This window comes from Phyllobates terribilis, unplaced genomic scaffold, assembly GCF_046119375.1.
Source record: "Phyllobates terribilis strain yellow unplaced genomic scaffold, ASM4611937v1 Scaffold_40__1_contigs__length_11209783, whole genome shotgun sequence".
NCBI classification, from domain to species: Eukaryota; Metazoa; Chordata; class Amphibia; order Anura; family Dendrobatidae; genus Phyllobates; species Phyllobates terribilis.
Window position 1 is genome coordinate 9,656,170 of NW_027362800.1, and position 12,760 is coordinate 9,668,929.

Below are 12,760 nucleotides of genomic sequence, written 5' to 3' on the forward strand. Positions count from 1 at the left end.
GTGGAACGAGCAGCTGTCTACCCTTAGCAGGAGGGTTGCTGATTAATTACCTCTCCCGCTGCTGCTGCTGCTGCTGGCTGTCCAGCAGCAGACTGAAGGTGGCTGCTGCTGTGCGCAGGTATATAAAGGCTCAGAGCCTATTATGACACGCGCAGCCAGCGTTCCATTGCCACATTCCGTCTACTGCAGGCGGGATACCTGGATGGCTGAATGTCACTGAGAAGCTCACAGAGACCGCCATAAGCAACAGTTTAAAAGAATGCCACAGACTAATCAACCAAACTTTTTGGGTTGGTTTCTCTTTTATAGTCTGCAGGCATTAAATGAAAGAAGTCAGTGTTCCAGCAGAGGGAGACAACGTTTCAGAAAAGGCATTGTAGCAAACCAAAAAAGAAATTTTAAGCGCAGCAGAGTAACCAGCTCACATACCTGTTAGCTCAGGTGAGTTTAAAAGGCTGCTGTTGATAACAAGGGCATTTGCTAAATAGATGGTGTGTGTGCAACAATATACTGAAAGGTCAATTATATTGTGCAGCTTATCTCACCACCTGTAGTTATTTAGGTGAAAGCTCCAAAATGCTTGCCTAATATGTCTGTTTATCCAAAAGGAAGTATAGAGGGAGAGCTAGATAGATAGCATTGCATTACATTACATTACATGGCAATGCAATGCACAGTTGCTGAAGTTGAACCAAAATGAGCTTGTCATCTGGCTTCTGCAACTTTTAACATGAAAAATCCAATGAGGAGAAGAAAAGCAAAGCCAAAGAGTCCATCCCAAAATCCGACAAACAAGCAAAATGAACAAAAAGCATTGAATTCAATTCTTTCTGATTTTAGAAACTGCATTAAAGAAGGGGTGCACCGGTCCTGGAGATACTGCAATACCAGGTCAATGCGTGGAGTGGACAGAGCAAGCTCTTTTTCCATCTCCCTGTTCTAAAAATCCATTTAATATATGGTCCCCAGATAGGGGACGTATCAGATATTAAACTGATAAGAACAGATACTACACTTGATCTTAGCCAAAAGGCCGAGAAGCGATAACCAGAATTGGTTTCCGACTACGGTGCCACCCAAGGATTCTGAAAAGTCCATTTGTGGAGATGGCCACCTGGACTCCCGTTAAGAAGACATGCTGTCAACCTCTAGATCCCTCACATGCCTGCACTTTTCGGCTTGCTGCTGCTGCAATCCACGCGTTTTAGATCTGCATAACTCCACCTCTTTTAGCACAGTACCCTCAACCCCCGGCTGTTCCCACCCGCCTCAACACCGTTGGAAGGGAGGAGAACCAATTAAGGCGGGGGGGGGGGTGGAACGAGCAGCTGTCTACCCTTAGCAGGAGGGTTGCTGATTAATTACCTCTCCTGCTGCTGCTGCTGCTGCTGGCTGTCCAGCAGCAGACTGAAGGTGGCTGCTGCTGTGCGCAGGTATATAAAGGCTCAGAGCCTATTATGACACGCGCAGCCAGCGTTCCATTGCCACATTCCGTCTACTGCAGGCGGGATACCTGGATGGCTGAATGTCACTGAGAAGCTCACAGAGACCGCCATAAGCAACAGTTTAAAAGAATGCCACAGACTAATCAACCAAACTTTTTGGGTTGGTTTCTCTTTTATAGTCTGCAGGCATTAAATGAAAGAAGTCAGTGTTCCAGCAGAGGGAGACAACGTTTCAGAAAAGGCATTGTAGCAAACCAAAAAAGAAATTTTAAGCGCAGCAGAGTAACCAGCTCACATACCTGTTAGCTCAGGTGAGTTTAAAAGGCTGCTGTTGATAACAAGGGCATTTGCTAAATAGATGGTGTGTGTGCAACAATATACTGAAAGGTCAATTATATTGTGCAGCTTATCTCACCACCTGTAGTTATTTAGGTGAAAGCTCCAAAATGCTTGCCTAATATGTCTGTTTATCCAAAAGGAAGTATAGAGGGAGAGCTAGATAGATAGCATTGCATTACATTACATTACATGGCAATGCAATGCACAGTTGCTGAAGTTGAACCAAAATGAGCTTGTCATCTGGCTTCTGCAACTTTTAACATGAAAAATCCAATGAGGAGAAGAAAAGCAAAGCCAAAGAGTCCATCCCAAAATCCGACAAACAAGCAAAATGAACAAAAAGCATTGAATTCAATTCTTTCTGATTTTAGAAACTGCATTAAAGAAGGGGTGCACCGGTCCTGGAGATACTGCAATACCAGGTCAATGCGTGGAGTGGACAGAGCAAGCTCTTTTTCCATCTCCCTGTTCTAAAAATCCATTTAATATATGGTCCCCAGATAGGGGACGTATCAGATATTAAACTGATAAGAACAGATACTACACTTGATCTTAGCCAAAAGGCCGAGAAGCGATAACCAGAATTGGTTTCCGACTACGGTGCCACCCAAGGATTCTGAAAAGTCCATTTGTGGAGATGGCCACCTGGACTCCCGTTAAGAAGACATGCTGTCAACCTCTAGATCCCTCACATGCCTGCACTTTTCGGCTTGCTGCTGCTGCAATCCACGCGTTTTAGATCTGCATAACTCCACCTCTTTTAGCACAGTACCCTCAACCCCCGGCTGTTCCCACCCGCCTCAACACCGTTGGAAGGGAGGAGAACCAATTAAGGCGGGGGGGGGGTGGAACGAGCAGCTGTCTACCCTTAGCAGGAGGGTTGCTGATTAATTACCTCTCCTGCTGCTGCTGCTGGCTGTCCAGCAGCAGACTGAAGGTGGCTGCTGCTGTGCGCAGGTATATAAAGGCTCAGAGCCTATTATGACACGCGCAGCCAGCGTTCCATTGCCACATTCCGTCTACTGCAGGCGGGATACCTGGATGGCTGAATGTCACTGAGAAGCTCACAGAGACCACCATAAGCAACAGTTTAAAAGAATGCCACAGACTAATCAACCAAACTTTTTGGGTTGGTTTCTCTTTTATAGTCTGCAGGCATTAAATGAAAGAAGTCAGTGTTCCAGCAGAGGGAGACAACGTTTCAGAAAAGGCATTGTAGCAAACCAAAAAAGAAATTTTAAGCGCAGCAGAGTAACCAGCTCACATACCTGTTAGCTCAGGTGAGTTTAAAAGGCTGCTGTTGATAACAAGGGCATTTGCTAAATAGATGGTGTGTGTGCAACAATATACTGAAAGGTCAATTATATTGTGCAGCTTATCTCACCACCTGTAGTTATTTAGGTGAAAGCTCCAAAATGCTTGCCTAATATGTCTGTTTATCCAAAAGGAAGTATAGAGGGAGAGCTAGATAGATAGCATTGCATTACATTACATTACATGGCAATGCAATGCACAGTTGCTGAAGTTGAACCAAAATGAGCTTGTCATCTGGCTTCTGCAACTTTTAACATGAAAAATCCAATGAGGAGAAGAAAAGCAAAGCCAAAGAGTCCATCCCAAAATCCGACAAACAAGCAAAATGAACAAAAAGCATTGAATTCAATTCTTTCTGATTTTAGAAACTGCATTAAAGAAGGGGTGCACCGGTCCTGGAGATACTGCAATACCAGGTCAATGCGTGGAGTGGACAGAGCAAGCTCTTTTTCCATCTCCCTGTTCTAAAAATCCATTTAATATATGGTCCCCAGATAGGGGACGTATCAGATATTAAACTGATAAGAACAGATACTACACTTGATCTTAGCCAAAAGGCCGAGAAGCGATAACCAGAATTGGTTTCCGACTACGGTGCCACCCAAGGATTCTGAAAAGTCCATTTGTGGAGACGGCCACCTGGACTCCCGTTAAGAAGACATGCTGTCAACCTCTAGATCCCTCACATGCCTGCACTTTTCGGCTTGCTGCTGCTGCAATCCACGCGTTTTAGATCTGCATAACTCCACCTCTTTTAGCACAGTACCCTCAACCCCCGGCTGTTCCCACCCGCCTCAACACCGTTGGAAGGGAGGAGAACCAATTAAGGCGGGGGGGGGGGTGGAACGAGCAGCTGTCTACCCTTAGCAGGAGGGTTGCTGATTAATTACCTCTCCTGCTGCTGCTGCTGCTGGCTGTCCAGCAGCAGACTGAAGGTGGCTGCTGCTGTGCGCAGGTATATAAAGGCTCAGAGCCTATTATGACACGCGCAGCCAGCGTTCCATTGCCACATTCCGTCTACTGCAGGCGGGATACCTGGATGGCTGAATGTCACTGAGAAGCTCACAGAGACCGCCATAAGCAACAGTTTAAAAGAATGCCACAGACTAATCAACCAAACTTTTTGGGTTGGTTTCTCTTTTATAGTCTGCAGGCATTAAATGAAAGAAGTCAGTGTTCCAGCAGAGGGAGACAACGTTTCAGAAAAGGCATTGTAGCAAACCAAAAAAGAAATTTTAAGCGCAGCAGAGTAACCAGCTCACATACCTGTTAGCTCAGGTGAGTTTAAAAGGCTGCTGTTGATAACAAGGGCATTTGCTAAATAGATGGTGTGTGTGCAACAATATACTGAAAGGTCAATTATATTGTGCAGCTTATCTCACCACCTGTAGTTATTTAGGTGAAAGCTCCAAAATGCTTGCCTAATATGTCTGTTTATCCAAAAGGAAGTATAGAGGGAGAGCTAGATAGATAGCATTGCATTACATTACATTACATGGCAATGCAATGCACAGTTGCTGAAGTTGAACCAAAATGAGCTTGTCATCTGGCTTCTGCAACTTTTAACATGAAAAATCCAATGAGGAGAAGAAAAGCAAAGCCAAAGAGTCCATCCCAAAATCCGACAAACAAGCAAAATGAACAAAAAGCATTGAATTCAATTCTTTCTGATTTTAGAAACTGCATTAAAGAAGGGGTGCACCGGTCCTGGAGATACTGCAATACCAGGTCAATGCGTGGAGTGGACAGAGCAAGCTCTTTTTCCATCTCCCTGTTCTAAAAATCCATTTAATATATGGTCCCCAGATAGGGGACGTATCAGATATTAAACTGATAAGAACAGATACTACACTTGATCTTAGCCAAAAGGCCGAGAAGCGATAACCAGAATTGGTTTCCGACTACGGTGCCACCCAAGGATTCTGAAAAGTCCATTTGTGGAGATGGCCACCTGGACTCCCGTTAAGAAGACATGCTGTCAACCTCTAGATCCCTCACATGCCTGCACTTTTCGGCTTGCTGCTGCTGCAATCCACGCGTTTTAGATCTGCATAACTCCACCTCTTTTAGCACAGTACCCTCAACCCCCGGCTGTTCCCACCCGCCTCAACACCGTTGGAAGGGAGGAGAACCAATTAAGGCGGGGGGGGGGTGGAACGAGCAGCTGTCTACCCTTAGCAGGAGGGTTGCTGATTAATTACCTCTCCTGCTGCTGCTGCTGGCTGTCCAGCAGCAGACTGAAGGTGGCTGCTGCTGTGCGCAGGTATATAAAGGCTCAGAGCCTATTATGACACGCGCAGCCAGCGTTCCATTGCCACATTCCGTCTACTGCAGGCGGGATACCTGGATGGCTGAATGTCACTGAGAAGCTCACAGAGACCACCATAAGCAACAGTTTAAAAGAATGCCACAGACTAATCAACCAAACTTTTTGGGTTGGTTTCTCTTTTATAGTCTGCAGGCATTAAATGAAAGAAGTCAGTGTTCCAGCAGAGGGAGACAACGTTTCAGAAAAGGCATTGTAGCAAACCAAAAAAGAAATTTTAAGCGCAGCAGAGTAACCAGCTCACATACCTGTTAGCTCAGGTGAGTTTAAAAGGCTGCTGTTGATAACAAGGGCATTTGCTAAATAGATGGTGTGTGTGCAACAATATACTGAAAGGTCAATTATATTGTGCAGCTTATCTCACCACCTGTAGTTATTTAGGTGAAAGCTCCAAAATGCTTGCCTAATATGTCTGTTTATCCAAAAGGAAGTATAGAGGGAGAGCTAGATAGATAGCATTGCATTACATTACATTACATGGCAATGCAATGCACAGTTGCTGAAGTTGAACCAAAATGAGCTTGTCATCTGGCTTCTGCAACTTTTAACATGAAAAATCCAATGAGGAGAAGAAAAGCAAAGCCAAAGAGTCCATCCCAAAATCCGACAAACAAGCAAAATGAACAAAAAGCATTGAATTCAATTCTTTCTGATTTTAGAAACTGCATTAAAGAAGGGGTGCATCGGTCCTGGAGATACTGCAATACCAGGTCAATGCGTGGAGTGGACAGAGCAAGCTCTTTTTCCATCTCCCTGTTCTAAAAATCCATTTAATATATGGTCCCCAGATAGGGGACGTATCAGATATTAAACTGATAAGAACAGATACTACACTTGATCTTAGCCAAAAGGCCGAGAAGCGATAACCAGAATTGGTTTCCGACTACGGTGCCACCCAAGGATTCTGAAAAGTCCATTTGTGGAGATGGCCACCTGGACTCCCGTTAAGAAGACATGCTGTCAACCTCTAGATCCCTCACATGCCTGCACTTTTCGGCTTGCTGCTGCTGCAATCCACGCGTTTTAGATCTGCATAACTCCACCTCTTTTAGCACAGTACCCTCAACCCCCGGCTGTTCCCACCCGCCTCAACACCGTTGGAAGGGAGGAGAACCAATTAAGGCGGGGGGGGGGTGGAACGAGCAGCTGTCTACCCTTAGCAGGAGGGTTGCTGATTAATTACCTCTCCTGCTGCTGCTGGCTGTCCAGCAGCAGACTGAAGGTGGCTGCTGCTGTGCGCAGGTATATAAAGGCTCAGAGCCTATTATGACACGCGCAGCCAGCGTTCCATTGCCACATTCCGTCTACTGCAGGCGGGATACCTGGATGGCTGAATGTCACTGAGAAGCTCACAGAGACCGCCATAAGCAACAGTTTAAAAGAATGCCACAGACTAATCAACCAAACTTTTTGGGTTGGTTTCTCTTTTATAGTCTGCAGGCATTAAATGAAAGAAGTCAGTGTTCCAGCAGAGGGAGACAACGTTTCAGAAAAGGCATTGTAGCAAACCAAAAAAGAAATTTTAAGCGCAGCAGAGTAACCAGCTCACATACCTGTTAGCTCAGGTGAGTTTAAAAGGCTGCTGTTGATAACAAGGGCATTTGCTAAATAGATGGTGTGTGTGCAACAATATACTGAAAGGTCAATTATATTGTGCAGCTTATCTCACCACCTGTAGTTATTTAGGTGAAAGCTCCAAAATGCTTGCCTAATATGTCTGTTTATCCAAAAGGAAGTATAGAGGGAGAGCTAGATAGATAGCATTGCATTACATTACATTACATGGCAATGCAATGCACAGTTGCTGAAGTTGAACCAAAATGAGCTTGTCATCTGGCTTCTGCAACTTTTAACATGAAAAATCCAATGAGGAGAAGAAAAGCAAAGCCAAAGAGTCCATCCCAAAATCCGACAAACAAGCAAAATGAACAAAAAGCATTGAATTCAATTCTTTCTGATTTTAGAAACTGCATTAAAGAAGGGGTGCACCGGTCCTGGAGATACTGCAATACCAGGTCAATGCGTGGAGTGGACAGAGCAAGCTCTTTTTCCATCTCCCTGTTCTAAAAATCCATTTAATATATGGTCCCCAGATAGGGGACGTATCAGATATTAAACTGATAAGAACAGATACTACACTTGATCTTAGCCAAAAGGCCGAGAAGCGATAACCAGAATTGGTTTCCGACTACGGTGCCACCCAAGGATTCTGAAAAGTCCATTTGTGGAGATGGCCACCTGGACTCCCGTTAAGAAGACATGCTGTCAACCTCTAGATCCCTCACATGCCTGCACTTTTCGGCTTGCTGCTGCTGCAATCCACGCGTTTTAGATCTGCATAACTCCACCTCTTTTAGCACAGTACCCTCAACCCCCGGCTGTTCCCACCCGCCTCAACACCGTTGGAAGGGAGGAGAACCAATTAAGGCGGGGGGGGGGTGGAACGAGCAGCTGTCTACCCTTAGCAGGAGGGTTGCTGATTAATTACCTCTCCTGCTGCTGCTGGCTGTCCAGCAGCAGACTGAAGGTGGCTGCTGCTGTGCGCAGGTATATAAAGGCTCAGAGCCTATTATGACACGCGCAGCCAGCGTTCCATTGCCACATTCCGTCTACTGCAGGCGGGATACCTGGATGGCTGAATGTCACTGAGAAGCTCACAGAGACCGCCATAAGCAACAGTTTAAAAGAATGCCACAGACTAATCAACCAAACTTTTTGGGTTGGTTTCTCTTTTATAGTCTGCAGGCATTAAATGAAAGAAGTCAGTGTTCCAGCAGAGGGAGACAACGTTTCAGAAAAGGCATTGTAGCAAACCAAAAAAGAAATTTTAAGCGCAGCAGAGTAACCAGCTCACATACCTGTTAGCTCAGGTGAGTTTAAAAGGCTGCTGTTGATAACAAGGGCATTTGCTAAATAGATGGTGTGTGTGCAACAATATACTGAAAGGTCAATTATATTGTGCAGCTTATCTCACCACCTGTAGTTATTTAGGTGAAAGCTCCAAAATGCTTGCCTAATATGTCTGTTTATCCAAAAGGAAGTATAGAGGGAGAGCTAGATAGATAGCATTGCATTACATTACATTACATGGCAATGCAATGCACAGTTGCTGAAGTTGAACCAAAATGAGCTTGTCATCTGGCTTCTGCAACTTTTAACATGAAAAATCCAATGAGGAGAAGAAAAGCAAAGCCAAAGAGTCCATCCCAAAATCCGACAAACAAGCAAAATGAACAAAAAGCATTGAATTCAATTCTTTCTGATTTTAGAAACTGCATTAAAGAAGGGGTGCACCGGTCCTGGAGATACTGCAATACCAGGTCAATGCGTGGAGTGGACAGAGCAAGCTCTTTTTCCATCTCCCTGTTCTAAAAATCCATTTAATATATGGTCCCCAGATAGGGGACGTATCAGATATTAAACTGATAAGAACAGAATTTTTTTTTTCCTCAGATTAAGACCCACATTAATTTATGCATCATAGCGCATATTCACATAACGGGTTCTCAAATCATCATTCGGAAAAACAAAAACAAAATCCCAAAAAACACAACCCTGCAATTAACTGTTACTTACTGTAAGAAGTCCAATGTGAAAAGTTCCAGAGTGCTTCTGCTGCTGTCTCACCATACTTCTTTTTATCCAATAAATAGGCATAAAACAGTCTAGCAAGAAAAATCTTTCTGCATTCCATGGGGGAAAAAACAATCTTTTTAAAAATCACCAAATTCCGAACGTCCCATAAAACCTCTTTATATATGACAAAAATAATCCAGCTTGCCCCTTCCTTTGCGAGTACTTAAAATCTTGACCTATTAAAATCCTTTCAAAATTGAAACAATGAAAACCAACTAAAGCAACAAACATACGTGACAACAAGGTAAAAACTTTTTTAGCAAAAAAACAGTCCCAAAAAATATGCTGTATTGTTTCCACCTTATTGCAACCTTCCCTAGGACATAGTTCTTGAACTTTTATCCCCCGGTCATTCAAAAAAGCCCTTGTTGGCAAGCATCCATGCAACGCCATCCAGGTTACATCCTTCTGTCTGTTGCTGATTCCACGCATGAAAAAAAGCTTCCACACCTGTCCAGACTGTGCATTATTACAAAACGGCACATCACATAACATCTCCTTCTTCTTAATACCTGAGACAATCAGTTTTTTGTCCGGTCTAACCATGGAGCTTATCCCATTTTGATCATAGAAGGACCTAAGCACCACATAAAAAAACGGTATCACAAACGAAACTGGTTTTCTTAAATCCTTCTCACACCAGCTCCATTTCTGGAAAAGCCGTCCTGCTAAATATTTGCACATGTCCGCAGTCCTGTTATTGCACTGGGATAATTTATAAATGTTCAAAAAATAATGCATTCTTAAAAATAAGTCAATGTTAGGAAAATCACAACCCCCATTTTCCACAGAACACATAACCATTCCTCTTCTTAGTTTCTCCATTTTGGATCCCCAAAAAAACACAAACAGTTTCCTTGTCACTCTCTTTGTCCAAAGCACAGCAGGTGGGAAAATCAAAGCAGTGTACAGCAGAAGCGGGAGAATCACAGACTTGATTACCAGCACTTTCCCTCTCAGCGACAGGTTCCTTAGTTTCCAAAAGTTCAACTTCTGATCCATTTTGTCTTCTAGAATCTTCAGGCTGCTTTTCCCTTTCAGTTCCTTCTCAAAGATGACACCAAGAACCTCAATTTCCTCCCTACTCTCCACTCCTGCCACGTTAACCTCAACCTGCCTCCCAAAGTTACAAAGTTGGCACTTTCCCCAATTCACCGCCATACCAGCCACACAACAAAAAATCCTTACGTGCAAATTCACTCTATTGAGATCCGCCTGTGAACCATAAGTAAAAACAATATCATCCATATAACTTAAAGACTTGACTGGACCCCCGGATCCCCCAGGAATAAAAACACCAGCCACACACTTGTCAACTTGCACACTTTTTAAAAGGGCCTCCACCACACAGATAAAAAGAATTGGTGACAGGGGACAACCCTGCCTAACTCCCGATAAAATATTAAAACTGGAACTCACATGCCCATTAACTAAAATCTGGCTACTGACCCCACAATAAAAACTCTTAATGACCATCAATAATTTATCCGGAACACCAAGGTGACTTAAAGCAGAGAACAAAAATCTATGTGATATTTTATCAAAGGCTTTCTCCAGGTCCACCGACTGTAACAAAAGAGCATTCTTATTCAAATTAGCCTGAAAAATTAAGTCTCTTAGAAGCAGCAAATTATCTGAAATTTTCCTACCAGGCACTGCACATGCCTGATACTCCCCCACCATATCACCTATCACATCTGCCAGTCTACCAGCCACAATTTTAGAAATAATTTTGTAATCACTGTTTAACAATGTTATGGGCCTCCAATTTTTAATATCCCTCATGTCCCCTTTCTTATGAATCAGCGTAACAATCCCCCTACGCATAGAAACCGATAAAATCCCATGAGTAAAACCATATTGCACCACCCGGGAAAACTCCACACCTATAATATCCCAAAATCTAACATAAAATTCAGCAGGAAGACCATCACAGCCTGGCGTCTTGCCTTTCGCCAAGCCATCCACTGCCCGTCTAATTTCATCTTTCCCAACCTCCTCACTTAAAAACCCAATTTTCTCCTCAGGAATATTATTAGTTAATACTTTGCAATAATCATTAATTTCCGCATCACTGGCTCTACTATCGTTAGAGAAGAGTGTTTCATAAAAGGAAAGAATACTGCCAATCATCTCATCCCCAGATACCTCCCCTGCAGGAGAAAAAACAGACTTAAAAACCCCTTTAGGTTTAAAACATTTTTTAAAAAAGTATCTCGAACATTGCTCATTTTCCTCCATGTGCTTTATTTTTGCCTTAAACATAATAGTCTTCCCTTTTTCAATAAGTATCTTCTTCAGTTCGTCCTTCAAATCTGCAATCTCTTTATCCACCTCCATCCCTGCTCTCTTAAACTTATGGAGTACTTCCAATTTTGAAATAACAGCAGCATCATGATCCCTTTTGGCTTTCGCTCTCCTAAAACACACCCCTTTAAAATAACATGCAAATTTCTCCTTAGCCCAGTCCCACCACTCTAGCAAATCTTTAAAAAGGTGCTGTTCAGACACACAAGACAAAAACACTTTATTAAAACCAACCTTAACACTCTCCTCTTCCAGCAGGCTTACGTTCAGCTTCCAGAGTCCCTTTCCAAAAGCCAGGGACTCAGCTATACACAGATCTACCACTATCATCTTGTGGTCAGAAAAAGTCGTCATCACGTGATTGCACTTGGCCACCTTAATCCCTTCAGACATAAAAACATAGTCAATTCGGGAAACACTACGTCCACTATCTGATATGTATGTGAACTTATCACTTGGCCCAACCATCAGACCAGCATCCGTGTAGCGTAAATCCTGCACAATCTGATTTAAAATATTAGACGTAACATCAGTCCTACCTTCCGTAGAGCTCTTACGATCTTTTGCGGATCTGACACAATTAAAATCTCCAGCCACTATAGTGAAGTCTCTGCCTGGTAAAAACAACTTTAGAGACTCCAAAAACCCAACTCTTGCTTGTTTATCAGCAGGGGCATAAACATTAAAAACCCGTACCCGCTGACCTAAAAAATCCACTAATAAAAACAAACATCTCCCAGGTATGATTACTTTAAACTCTAAAACCTTTAGACTGGAATTACACAGTAAAATGCCCACCCCTTCATTCCTGTTTTCTGAGCATGGGGACCAAAAAGATTGCCCCTTATTCCACTCACTCTCATGCGGGGCAGATTTAATTACACATTCCTGCAGACAGACAATATCTGCATTCACACTCTCAATGTACTCCAGTATCCCTGCTCTCCTACAAGCAGAACCAATCCCTCGTACATTCAGAGAAGCAACACACAACGCCATCATAACAACAGGAAAAAATCTCCACCATACCCGATCCATCATGAACCAGGAGAAAACCCACTCCTGCCACCCACTTTTCTACGTATATCAGGCGACTCAGAACTCGAGTCCCTGTTAGAATAACCTGGTCTTAGGGAGACTGGATCTTCCTGCCCCCCAGACCAACACCCCTCCACCTTACTTCTTTTAATCACGGAGGCATAACTCTCCTCCTTGCCATCATCTTCCTCCTCATTTTCACTCCAATCACTGTTAACCCTATCACGCTGCTGAGGGGTTATAGTTCCATCCGAATCAGAATCCTCCTCCTCCAAAACCTCCATTTCCTCACCCCCATCTCTTCCCAAAACAGGATTCACTGACTCCGCCATATTAGACAAATCCATCCCATCAC

General features: G+C 43.5%; 7 non-coding genes across 7 annotated transcripts; all 7 read right to left on the minus strand.

Annotated features, from left to right (window-relative positions):
- Positions 1–854: 854 nt before the first annotated feature.
- On the minus strand, positions 855–1,045 carry LOC141190307 (U2 spliceosomal RNA). Its single transcript, XR_012264335.1, has one exon. It is a non-coding gene; the product is annotated as a U2 spliceosomal RNA (small nuclear RNA).
- Positions 1,046–2,169: 1,124 nt separating this feature from the next.
- LOC141190308 (U2 spliceosomal RNA) lies at positions 2,170–2,360 on the minus strand. Its single transcript, XR_012264336.1, has one exon. It is a non-coding gene; the product is annotated as a U2 spliceosomal RNA (small nuclear RNA).
- Positions 2,361–3,477: 1,117 nt separating this feature from the next.
- Positions 3,478–3,668, minus strand: LOC141190309 (U2 spliceosomal RNA). The gene has a single exon (XR_012264337.1). It is a non-coding gene; the product is annotated as a U2 spliceosomal RNA (small nuclear RNA).
- A 1,121-nt stretch (positions 3,669–4,789) lies between these two features.
- Positions 4,790–4,980, minus strand: LOC141190310 (U2 spliceosomal RNA). Its single transcript, XR_012264338.1, has one exon. It is a non-coding gene; the product is annotated as a U2 spliceosomal RNA (small nuclear RNA).
- Positions 4,981–6,097: 1,117 nt separating this feature from the next.
- LOC141191277 (U2 spliceosomal RNA) lies at positions 6,098–6,288 on the minus strand. The gene has a single exon (XR_012265275.1). It is a non-coding gene; the product is annotated as a U2 spliceosomal RNA (small nuclear RNA).
- Positions 6,289–7,402: 1,114 nt separating this feature from the next.
- On the minus strand, positions 7,403–7,593 carry LOC141190311 (U2 spliceosomal RNA). The gene has a single exon (XR_012264339.1). It is a non-coding gene; the product is annotated as a U2 spliceosomal RNA (small nuclear RNA).
- A 1,114-nt stretch (positions 7,594–8,707) lies between these two features.
- On the minus strand, positions 8,708–8,899 carry LOC141185999 (U2 spliceosomal RNA). Its single transcript, XR_012260566.1, has one exon. It is a non-coding gene; the product is annotated as a U2 spliceosomal RNA (small nuclear RNA).
- Between the last annotated feature and the right edge of the window lie 3,861 nt (positions 8,900–12,760).